The 12,679-nt window shown below is 46.7% G+C and overlaps 1 protein-coding gene across 1 annotated transcript in view; it reads right to left on the reverse strand.

Annotated features, from left to right (window-relative positions):
• The window catches only part of LOC144791849 (putative cation-transporting ATPase 13A4), a 652,319-nt gene that overhangs the window by 531,801 nt on the left and 107,839 nt on the right, over positions 1–12,679 (reverse strand). The gene's annotated exons all lie outside the window — the stretch shown is intronic.

Raw genomic sequence — 12,679 nt, forward strand, 5'->3', positions numbered from 1 at the left:
ATATAAAGAACTCAGCTAAGAGCACCTTCCTCAACCTAAAGCTATTGAACAAAATTAAACATTACATCCCACCCAAAGATCTCAAACAAGCCACTCAATCAGTGGTGCTGTCAAGACTAGACTATGGTAATGCAGCCCTCACAGGAATTCCAAAAGCAGCACATCTTGTGCCCCTTACAACTACTCTCAATGCGGCTGCCAGAATGGTCACTGGACTCAAGAAATACATACACATCTCACCGGCACTCAGAGAACTCAAATGGCACCCTGTCGAAATGAGAGCTAATTTCAGAACAGCTTGTATTACTCACAAAGCCCTACACACCGGTAAACCTGAATACCTGGCTGCCAAACTCATAAAAGCAGGACAGAACAGGAACCTCAGAAGCTCAAACACCCTTCTACTCATTCCACTGAAAGGTTGTAAACAAAAAAACAGCGACCAGATCATTTGCAGGAAACGCGCTCAAAATATGGAACTCTATTCATCCCCACATCAGAACTAACCCCTCCTTTACGAGTTTCAAAAGCCAGCTCAAAATCCTGTTCCTCGATCGATCCCTAGTGAACAGATAGGAGCTGATGGAGCGCAAAAAATCGACTCCACACTCAGCCTTGACTCTATGACAGCTAGCCCTCTATCCTATTCTCTGGCACTGTGTTTTTGTATTTCAGGATTGTCCGTATCATTGTATTTGTGTTTTACATGTCCTGTAATTGTAGTAAAGCCCTCTGATACCCACCGGTCAGGTCAGCGCTATATAAAACTCCGCAAAAAAAAAAAACTTTTCTGGTAGGCGTGTCAGATTTGTGCAATCTCATGGATTGCACTAATTCATAGGATACGAACGACTCTGACCTATCGGTTTTGACACATGGGATAGAATAGGCCCCTGCAGCACAGACATAAGGCTGTCTCTTCCCCTGAGAGCTCACTTGCTTGCACTACATGCTCCAGCTTGACCTCTCTCTGCTACCACTGCTGCTGTCTATCGGTATCCTCTGGCTCCAATTATGGCACGTACTGTGGAGAGGGACCCAGCCTTCACAGAGGAGGAGAATCAGGCCCTGCTGGACGGCCTCCTTCCGCAGTACAGCAAGCTGTATGGGAAACCAGGGGAGCAGGTGAGTGTACAGGTCACATCTTCTCTCATTGTGCATTTTGTCTCCCTAGCACTAATAGCATTGTGTGCACCAGTGGATAGCATGCTCACTGAGTAGTTGTTACCCACAAAGTGTGTGTGTACCCGTAGTGCGCAGGTACTATTCTTGAAAAGTGTTGTTTAAAAAGGTGTAAATACACAGGCACAAGGTCCGTGTTCTTTATGCATGACAGGTGTCCATCATCATAGTTGCACAACCTTTGTAACTCAGATGCCCTTATGAAACTACATGTATATACAACTGTGTGATGCACCAGCAGGTTGCATGTGTTGTTATGGTCTTTTCACTTTGTCATCCTCACAGGTTGATGCCCACCAGAAACAAGAAATCTGGCTGACCATTGCACAGGCAGTTATATGTGTGGGGGTCCACAGGTGGCGCATCCACAACTGCCATAAGAAGTGGCAGGACCTTCGTGGCTGGACCAGACGCATTGCTAGAGTCCAGCTGAAGCTTTCGCCTCCTCACAGTGGGTGCGGACACCGGACCCTGACCCACAACATGCGCAGGATCCTGCCAGTGGCCTTCCCTGACCTGGATGGGATGTTAAAGGCCAGACAGCAGCAAGGAGGGGGAAGTGCATGCCTTGTCTGTGAACTGTTTCTAACATGATATTTGCATTCCTTCAGCCTGATTAAGCTACCACCATGTGTCTGTCTGCTTGGATTAGGATCACGTGCATTAATTCTGTAATGGCCCTTCCTCATCTGATACACCCGTGTGTCCCTTTCAGTCAGTGACATGTCTCACTTGGGGGGGGGGGGGAAATTGCCTGCTGTTTTCCAAAGTGGATGTGGGGAAAAGCATCTGTTACCGGCAGAATGTATTTGCCTTCATGAGTGAGGGAATTTTTTGACATGTATCTTCTGCACATTGACAGATTTATAACATGCACCCTGTGAGGCCATAAATACATGTCCTAGTTGCTGCTCTGCCATGCCACATGCATCTAGGGTGTTTCCCAAACACACATACAGCAGGTGTGACAATGTTGTGGGCTCTGAAGTATGTACATCATGTGTGTCGCACATGAATGGATACATGCCTACTGTTCAGGCTAATCCCACGTTGCACATGGACCAGGTCAGGTATGCCTACTCCGGACATGGAGTACACTCAGTTCTCCTAATCATGTGTGTCAAAGTAAATGTAATGCTTTGTGCAATCAGGTGTCAGCCTCTGTCTTATTGTGGAGTGGGCTCGTTTTTAGGCTCCTGGGGTGTCAAATATTTTTGGGTGGGCAGCCAGCGGACATGTGCGTGTTGGATCTTCATGATGTGGTCAAACATAGGTGTGCAATCACTTGACTGTGGCTGATGGTGTATTCGGATTATAAGTGCAGGCAGCTATACTTCATTGTCATCAGACTGTGATGTGATCATGTTGACAGACTTGTTTTGCTGTCACTCTACTGTGGTATTTGTATGACATGGGATCATCAGTAGCCTTAAGATGTGGGTACCAGTGGGGCAACATGTGCACTTGGCAGATGCAGGGCTGATATTCCCCACAAATACATGATTGAGATACAGTGCAGACTGTTGCTTTTGTGATGCACTGCCCCGTGACAGAATGCAGCAATGACTGATTACCCAGACTGCTCTGTTGCATGTTATTTAATTTCAATAATGTATCCTGCAGTGATGGACGTTGTCATGCATGCACTCAATTGTGGCATTGGCCAGCAATACATGAGCACATCATGGTGTCTGGTGAAGGAAGCATATCCATATTACTGACAATGAATTTGGACATCCCTTATCCAGACACATGTACAAAGTCAGTGGCAGGAGATGGTATATGTGTGTACTGACACATTTCCATCACAAATCCTGCAGTCCAGACAACTGTCTATGTGGGGCATGTGTGCACATATGAGTAGTGTCTGGCTACATGCAGCAGACTGATGTCTCCATGGACAGGTATGATATGGGGGCATTAGTTTACTGGCAGACTGAAATTCGTGTTTTAAAAATATGTGTCAGCACTTTAGATGATGTCCTGCAAATGATGCACGCATGTGCGCTGTAATGTCCTGGACTGACTGTAATGTGTGATGACAATACAGGTGACTGATGTTTATCTGTTTACCCTGTTGATTTGCAGTTAAATCTACGGCCACTGGAGGAGACAGCTCCATGGACCATGAGGATCAGCAGAGCCAGACAGGGTCTGCTGCAGAGGATTTGGAGTGACCCAGTGGCACGGAGGGTGAGGGGAGCCACACTGAGGAAACCTCAAGTACGACCACCATGGCTGAGGAACACAGCAGCTTCAGTGATGACTCCCTTGTGGGTATGGGTGTCAGCAGACCCAAGACAACAACTATTGAGTCTGGCCCCACCACAACCACCATCTCCACCCACCCAACTGCTCCCATCCCAGATGTCCGTGGAGGCTCCCGTGTAAGAGGGCATGTCTCCTTCGTCGTAGGCACCGCAACCCCTGCCCCTCCACTGTTGCCCTGCGTACGGACTTACCTGAACAGATTCATGTAGGGCAGACAACAATGCTGAGTGTCCTCCATTCTCACACCAGTCTGTTGACCGAACTGGTGTCCTACATGGAGGGAATCTCATCTAACTTGTCTGCCCTACATTGAACCATTCAGTCCATGGCCTCCACACAGATGTCAGCATTGTCTCTCCTCCAACATGCCCTCACCTCTGCTACCTCTGCCACATTCACAGTCACCACTACCCTGCCTGTTCAACATACATACACACCCACACATGCACGCATTACATCACCCAAAAGCAGAACACAGTGACGCAAGCCAAAACTTGGATCCACAAGCACGCACACTCCGGGGACTGATGGCACACACACATGGGATGGGTCACAGACACATATACAGGCATCCACAAGCACTCTGCATTCCTCAGATGCCTCTTCCTCCGAAACACCTTCCCATGCCTCACCTACTACCCCCACTTTCAAGCAGCTCTTTCTCTTTGACCTTGGCCTCTTCCCCACAGATCCAACTGCTTTGCATAATGTACACCCTCTCCCAGGTGCACAAATACACCTGGGGGAAGACACCACCTAAAACCTCCAGGACGCCAATACACAGGTCCTACAGCCATTCCCTGCACTAGGTTCACCCACAAACCCATATCAGTTCCCCAAGATTCTTAGGCCCTCACCCCCTTCCACATGCACTTCCACCCCCACCTCACATGCTCAGCCTGTCCCTGCCACTGGAGTGGAAGCCGTGTCTCCTCCCTCTGTCCTGCCCACCTCATCTGAACCCCATTTCACTCCTCTTGATGATGACACTGCAGTAGGAGGCACATCCCCTCGTCTGACTTGGGCACTGCGTTGAAAGCCCGTCTACCACATCTGTCCCACATCTGACTTGTGCCCAGCAGTGGTGACGGCGCCCACTGTCAGACCCCTCCATTGCAGTTGCTGGTGTCACTCCTGCACCCACCACACCTCCCCTGCCCCACTCTCCTGTCCCTTGACCCTGTCCCTGCGGTGCCTGGCCTGCCACTATGTATGTCCCTCCAAGGGGTAAGATGTCCCTGGTCCATAGCAGAGGCAATAAATGGGTAACAAGTTGTCACATGTCACCCAGGTAGGACTCTTTGATGGACTGGCCATTGGCCTTTTCACATCGTGAAATGAACATTTATATATATTTTATAGCTGAATAAAGCCATTTTTTGTTATCCAGTGGTGTTGCATCTGATGTACATGATGTTGATGATGTGTATCAAGAACTTTCTGTTGTAATGGTGTCTGTAGTTGTGCATCTGCAGCACTGCACTGTTATGTATTTTCGGGGCCATTAGCAGTATGTTTTTTGGAGGTGTTATCCTAGTGTCCCTCCGTCTCTTTGCTCATCAGCCTGCACATTCATCATGTTTGGTATCTCCAATTGCTGACATGGTATAGAACTTGGTCACCTGACATCTACAGTCTCTGCATGACTCCTTAGTGTGTGTGCCTGTTGGTGTAGATATGTGTGTATACATCATGGTGCTCACTTTGCGCATTGTCTAACTGTACATTGGAGTCATTGTCAGGGATCATGGCCATTGCTTGTCTGTACATGGAAGTGGGTGTTATTGTGATACACTGCAATATTTGCCTCACAAAATCAATTTGGGTATGTGACACAAGCACTACATTGCCACAACATTGCTTGTGCAATTTGGACACGGAATCATGAATGCTGTTTTGGAGATCCTGCTATTTTCATGTACACAATGACGTTTTGGTCACTGTGGTGATGGGGGGATTATGTCCCATTACCACAATGATCATAAGATGCTGGATTAGTGGACTCCACATTCACCTTGTGGTCCCTTTAGTGATGGGGGTCTAGACCCCATTGCCACAATGATCCGTTGAAGCAGGATTTTAGTGACACCCATTTACATTTTGGGCACACATGTGTTGTGAGTCACATTGTATGTCCACTGCCACAATCTGTGTTGTGAGCATTTTTCACATACAAACATGCAATGGTGCAGAGATGGTAGAGGGGTGGTTTGCTTAGTCACCGTATATGTGTGTATCCTAGTGTTGATGGGCATCCTGCCCCCTACAAGTGGGGATGGTCGTATTGATAGACATCTACCCCCCTATGGGGTGGACAATACTGTGAGTGATAGGCATCCACCCCCCTATGGGGTGGTCAATACTGGGATTGATAGGCATCCACCCCTATGGGTGGGATATGCTGTGAGTGATAGGCACCCCCCCATGGGGTGGACAATACTGGGAGTGATAGGCATCCACACCCTTATGGGGGGAGAAATACTGTAAGTGATAGGCATCCACCCTCCAATGTGGTGGACAATACTGTGAGTGATAGGCAACCACCCCTATGGGTGAACTATGCTGTAAGTGATAGGCATCCACCCCCTATGGGGTGGACAATACTGTGAGTGATAGGCATCCACCCCCCTATGGGGTGGTCAATATTGTGAGTGATAGGCATCCACCCCCGTGTGGGTGGGACATGCTGTGACTGATAGGCATCCACCCCCCCTGTGGGTTGGACAATACTGTGAGTGATAGGTATCCACCCCCTTAAGGGGTGGACAATACTGTGAGTGATAGGCATCCACCCCCTATGGGGTTGACAATACTGGGAGTGATAGGCATCCACCCCCCTATGGGTCGGATATGCTGTGAGTGATGGGCATTTACCCCCTATGGGATTGTCAATAATGTGAGTAATAGGCATCCACCCCCCTATGGGGTGGACTATACTGGGAGTGATAGGCATCCACCCCCCTATGGGTCGGATATGCTGTGAGTGATGGGCATTTACCCCCTATGGGATGGTCAATAATGTGAGTAATAGGCATCCACCCCCCTATGGGGTGGACTATACTGGGAGTGATAGGCATCCATCCCCCTATGGGTGGGATATGCTGTGAGAGATAGGCATCAACCACCCTATGGGGTGGACAATACTCTGAGTGATAGGCATCCACCCCCCTATAGGGTGGACAATACTGTGAGTGATAGGCATCCACCCCCTATGGTTGAGATATGCTGTGAGTGATATGCTTCCACCCCCCTATGGGGTGGACAATACTAGGAGTGATAGGCATCTACCCCTCTATGGGTGGTATATGCTGTGAGTGATTGGTATTTACCCCCTATGGGGTGGTCAATACTGAGAGCAAAAGGCATCCTCCCCCCTTTGGGTGGGATATGCTGTGAGTGATAGGCACCCACCTCCCTATGGGGTGGTCAATACTGGGAGTGATAGGCATCCACCCCCCTATGGGTGGGATATGCTGTGAGTGATAGGCATCCACCCCCTATGGGTGGGATATTCTGTGAGTGATGGGCATCCACCCCCCTATGGGTGGGATATGCTATTTGGGATAGGCATTCACCCCCCTGTGGTGGTGTTTCCTTTCGTGTACTCATGACATTTTGGTGTGTTGTAGGTGTCTGACTTACCTTCTGCATCATGCGCGTTAGTAATGATGGGCGTAGAGCATGGGGAAGACATGCATGATTGGATTCATGGCTGCTCTGGCTCGTCCCTATTGATCGGGTTCATGCGCAACTCTGAGCTTTCATATGCTTCGTCCAAATGCTGTGACATGCTGGAGGCGGCGTCCTGTTTGACGCGTACTGAATACACATTGTACTTGCATATCTGGAAATTGGTTAGGTTGCACCTCCGTATGACTCGATTTCTGTGTTTCCTGTGCCTGTTCACCACTGACATAGTGCACAAATCAAAGGGGACGATTCGATATTTGCCTGTTATACGCATCGTACTTGCTAGTTTGTTGGAAAAAGCTCGAGATACGAGTCGGACGTAAGGTAAACCTACGAATAGCATTGGGAAGGCACTTTTGGTGACATCGCAATCGACCTCATTGTGTCAGTCCTGATAGATCTGAAACTCATGTTCACCCCCTTGTGGTGCTATTAAGACACATGAAATATGTTCCAAATAAACTGAGTGGTGTCACTTGCAACAAATCTTTCATTACATTTACAACAAAGATTATTTGGCAAAGTTTACCCCATATCTCATACACACTCTTGCTTTGCCTGCTTCGACCAGCATCTGTCAGCTCCAAAGTTTATTCCCCCAGTGCTGGCATTCATCAGTAGCACTGCAAGGATGCCATGGGCCCTGGTGCAAGCAACGAAAATGGCCCTTTTGACTGCTTTTGTGGTAGTAAAATATAGCAATTATCAGGGTTACATGTGCCGAAACCAAACTGCACCTGACTTAAGAGCCTTATCCAGGGCAATACCCGTCTTGGGTTGCGTGTGTTCTGGTTCTGGGAGGACTTGACCTGGCAGTTCAAGCTTAATGACTGATTTTCCTATGGCTGGGTGTAAACTGAGGTGACATGATGTGCAAAACACAGAAGGACTGGGATGTTAGGTAAACGTGTAGCTGGCGCGCAGTGGACTGCGAGTAGCCCTGCTGGCGCCACAATTCTTGTGTGCTTGATCGTTTTTAAATTCTGTTTATATTTTAACTAGTGCTGTTTTAATCATTATTGTGTGACGTGGGGCATTTAGCATTGAATTTTGCTCAGATCACAGCTAAAAGGGAGATTAAGGTAACATTACTCTTTGCGGGGGCATTTTAAAACTTACCCTTTCTGTTCATTGCCTTTCATCTGCAACTGACCCCGGTCCGCCGCGGCTGCTGTGCCGTTTGTGCGGAGGGCGGTTGACTTGACTTCATTATCCGACACAATTCTGGCTTCCGGCAGGACGCGGTCTAGTCGTCCGCCGGAAGGAAAGGTATTTAGCCACACATGCATCGGACGCGCAGCGGACGCACGCCGCGGGTGTGCCAAAGGCATGCCTAAGGCAAGCCCGTTTGCGCCCGTCCGCGCTCGGCAGGGACCAGGGGCAGGAACCCCTGCTCAAAGCACAGTCAATCTTTGGAACATCCTAACATATTCTAGATCAACTTTGATCAACCTAAATACACATATCCATCACAATTATGTGAATTGTATCAAGGCTTCACCCGAATTTACAGAAGGGCCATTCACTTGTTTAATATGCAAATGGAGTAGCCTAACGACTATTGAACCTGCCCACTACATAGGGAACAAGGGTGCAAGAATCAAATGTCTATATTTCAATGCCAGATCAGTGCCGAAGCACTCACAGGAGATCTGGGACTCTATTAACGAACTGAACCCTGACTTAGTTTTCGTTACAGAAACCTGGTTAAGTGATACTAACGGCCCTGACATTGCCACCACCCTCCCCCCAGGATATAACATTACACGGCAGGATAGACAAGGGAAGAGAGGAGGGGGACACGCCATCATATTCAGGGATAATCTCACTTGTCTCCCTCTAACAACTGCTTTGTATGATGAACATGAACTACTAGCTTTTCAGGTATCTAAAGACAATCATATCCTACTAGGAGGAGCTGCAAGGCTACTCTCACAAATCTTCTCCGCTTGTCTCAAATATAAAAACTTCATGATAATTGGGGATTTTAATATTCATTTTGAAAAAACTGACAGTCATGCCGCCACACACCTAAGCAATGACACGTCTATACTCCAACTTAAATATAACCAGAGGGGGGAGAGAGAGAGAGAGCAAGTGGATTCAGTCTCCCTTGGCAATATGATTAAACAAAGTAGAATCCACTCAGAAGGTGGCAGTGGTCCCTAAAGTGATGGGGAATACACAGTGTTGTTTAACTGCCCCTCACACACCAACAGGCCCCTTGGTGTCATGCTTCATCATCGGTACGTGCCAGGTATTTTTTAACTCACTTTTTTCACCTCACCTCACTCACATTCTTTCCCTAAAAACACACACCCTCACATAGTTCACTACTAAGTGCTCCTACGTAGCCGTCAGTCGTAGCACGCAGCATCCCGTAGAGGGATGCGAAGGCCCCGATGATGAAGCATGACACCAAGGGGCCTGTTGGTGTGTGAGGGGCATTTAAACAACACTGTGTGTTCCCCATCACTTTAGGGACCACTGCCACCTATACTCCAACTTAAACAGTGGATTCAAGGACCTTCACACAGCGCAGGCCACACATTGGACCTGCTGTTTGCTAACATAGACACCACCCTGATCGAGGAGATCAAACCAGTAACATGGACAGATCATTCTTTAATTTTCTTTTCGTTTGATCATGCTATGTCTGCCGCTAGGCCATCTTTATCAATGCCTGAATTCTACAGACCTTGGAAATGTATCACCCCCGAAGGTTTTAAATCTCACTGGCCTGCTAACATCATTCTGGACCTTCTTGGTACTCCATGCACGAACACCATTGCCCAGAACTTGGAAACTGGGATTAGCAACACACTGGACCTATGTACCCCCAAAATTAAATCTAAAACATCGAAAAGAGTTACTTCCCAAAAATGGTACACTACAGAAATTAAAATGCTAAAAAGAAACTGCCAAAATAAGGAGCACATATGTCGAATGTCTCGCTTAGACATTGACAAACTTATCTATAAGAATGAGCTCAGAGTGTACTACTTAGCCATAAAAAGTGCAAAAAAACAACATTACACACAAAGAATAAATGAAAATGGTAATTCTGCTAAAGAATTATATAAAATCATAAATGAATTATGCAAACCCAACTGCCTGTCCCGAGCATTATATCCTTCAAACGGGAACTGTGAAATGATTAGTAATTATTTTACTGATAAAATAGAGGAAATATATGCTCGATTTAATACTAGTGACAGCATGAAAGTATCCACTTGCTCCCCTGAAAATCCTATTAACTTAAACTGCTTCACACCAATAACAGAAGATGAAGTGGTCAGTACCATGTTAGAAATTAAATCTGGCTCACCCCTTGATCCCTGCCCTCACTTTATTTTTAGACAGCTTATATCGATTCTAACTCCTGCCATCACGCAACGTTTTAACACATCTTTGGAAACAGCTGTGTTCCCTGAGATATGGAAACAAGCTATAGTTATTCCACTGCTAAAAAAAGCGGGTTCAAATGTAACAAACCCAGCTAACTATAGACCTATATCCCAACTCCCCTATCTCTCGAAAGTGATGGAGAAACTGATAAATAGACAATTGTCTAAATACTTAGAGGATAACAACCTACTGGACCCAACTCAAACAGGGTTCAGAGCTATTAACAGCACAGAAGCCACTCTACTGGCTGCTACCGACAGTATTGGAAAATCTCTGGACTAGGGCGAAGCTGTGGCCCTGATTCTGTTAGACCCGTCGGCGGCGTTCAACACGGTCTTCCATCATCTTCTACTAGAGAACTTGCTAGAAAAAGGGATAAATGGGAAAGCGCTTGAATGCATTGGCTCATTTTTGCAGAATAGAACACAAATGGTACAATTAGGAGCCTTCCTATCTAAACCCAAGCAACTCAAATGCGGCGTTCCGCACGGAGCATCCCTCAGCCCCACATTGTTCAATGCCTATGTATCACCGTTGGCACAAATTTGAGCTTGGTGGGGTCTGGGGGTATGCTCCTATGCGGATGATACGCAACTTATAATTAGGCTGGGGAAGGGGCAAGCTGACAGTAAACTGAGGCTCAATAATTGTCTAACGGAAATGGCCACATGGATGGCAGAGCATTGCCTCAAATTAAATGCGGAAAAAAACGAGATTTTATTGTTCGGTGAGGCAAAACACACATGGGACAACTCTTGGTGGCCTGCCACGCTGGGAGATGCCCCGTCACCTAAGTATTCAGCCAAAAATTTAGGCATCACGATTGAGGACAAACTATCCATGCAGGCCCATATTCGAGCCCTGTGTGGGAAAAGTTTTGCTCCTCTAAAACTCCTAAGAAGACTCTTTGCATGGATCCCCTTGAAAAGTAAGAAGTCAGTCACACAGGCCTTATTAGTCAGCAGGCTGGACTATGGGAACGCACTTTTTGTAGGCATGCCAGACTGCCTATTTCAACGACTTCTGGTAGTGCAGAATGCTGCAGCTAAATTAGTATGCAGAAAAGGCAAATACAGCTCCACCAAAGAATGCTTAAAACAACTTCACTGGCTGCCCATGCGCCAAAGAGCCTGCTTTAAGCTTTTGGGTCATGCCCATAAGACACTCAATAATAAAGGACCCACTATCCTTCAGAATAAGTTACACTTCTACCTTCCTGCCAGATCTTTAAGATCACAACATCTTGCTCGTGCCATAACAAAGAAAATAAAAAAGAATAAAGCAGGAGGACGCACCTTCTCGTACCCGGCTGGACGACATTGGAATGAACTTCCAGTGGAACTTAGGTTAATTACCAATTATAACATCTTCAGGCAAAAACTTAAGACACATCTTTTCCCTAAAGACTGACCCACGACAATTGGCTAATCCAGCATTCATCTGTTACTAGAGTCCTCAGCGCTGTGACATCCTTTGGGATAAATAATGCGCTTTATAAATTAATAAATAAAGAAATGTTAGCCAGGGTAACTATAACATAACATATTTGTCATTTACTATGTGACAAATTTTCCATAAAATGTATCCCTCAATAATGTCAATCTGTTATTCAATATGTCCATAAGAGATTGTGCGACATGCCATGTAGGCTATCTGAACATCCTGCTGTGTAGTGAATGTGCAAGTTGCCATGAAAGCATATACCAACTATCTGGCAACATAAGTACCAATGTAATGGTATATACGGTCTCACAGAACTAACTCAATCCCATCCCCTGGTACAAGTGGTAATTTACCAGGATGTACAATTCTATCCACCTGGGAAAAACGACAAGGAGTTAATACAGGAACGCCAGAATCCTGGCCCCTTGGGCAGTGCTACGTCACTCGTAAGTACAATATAGAGTACACCTAGCTGTAACAGAATGCAAGCTTCAGGGAACAGGGATATGCCACTAGGAAGCATATTGTATAGTGAACCCAGGAGTGACAGAGTCCTAGCCCCTGGCGGCAGTGCCAAGCTACCAGGAAACCACACATGGAATCAAAACAGTCCTAGCTCCATAGGCACTGCTAAGCATTCAGCAGTTACTCAGAGTGCTAGTTGAGCAGAAAAGAGACATGGAAG

This window comes from Lissotriton helveticus, chromosome 11 (genome assembly GCF_964261635.1).
Source record: "Lissotriton helveticus chromosome 11, aLisHel1.1, whole genome shotgun sequence".
NCBI classification, from domain to species: Eukaryota; Metazoa; Chordata; class Amphibia; order Caudata; family Salamandridae; genus Lissotriton; species Lissotriton helveticus.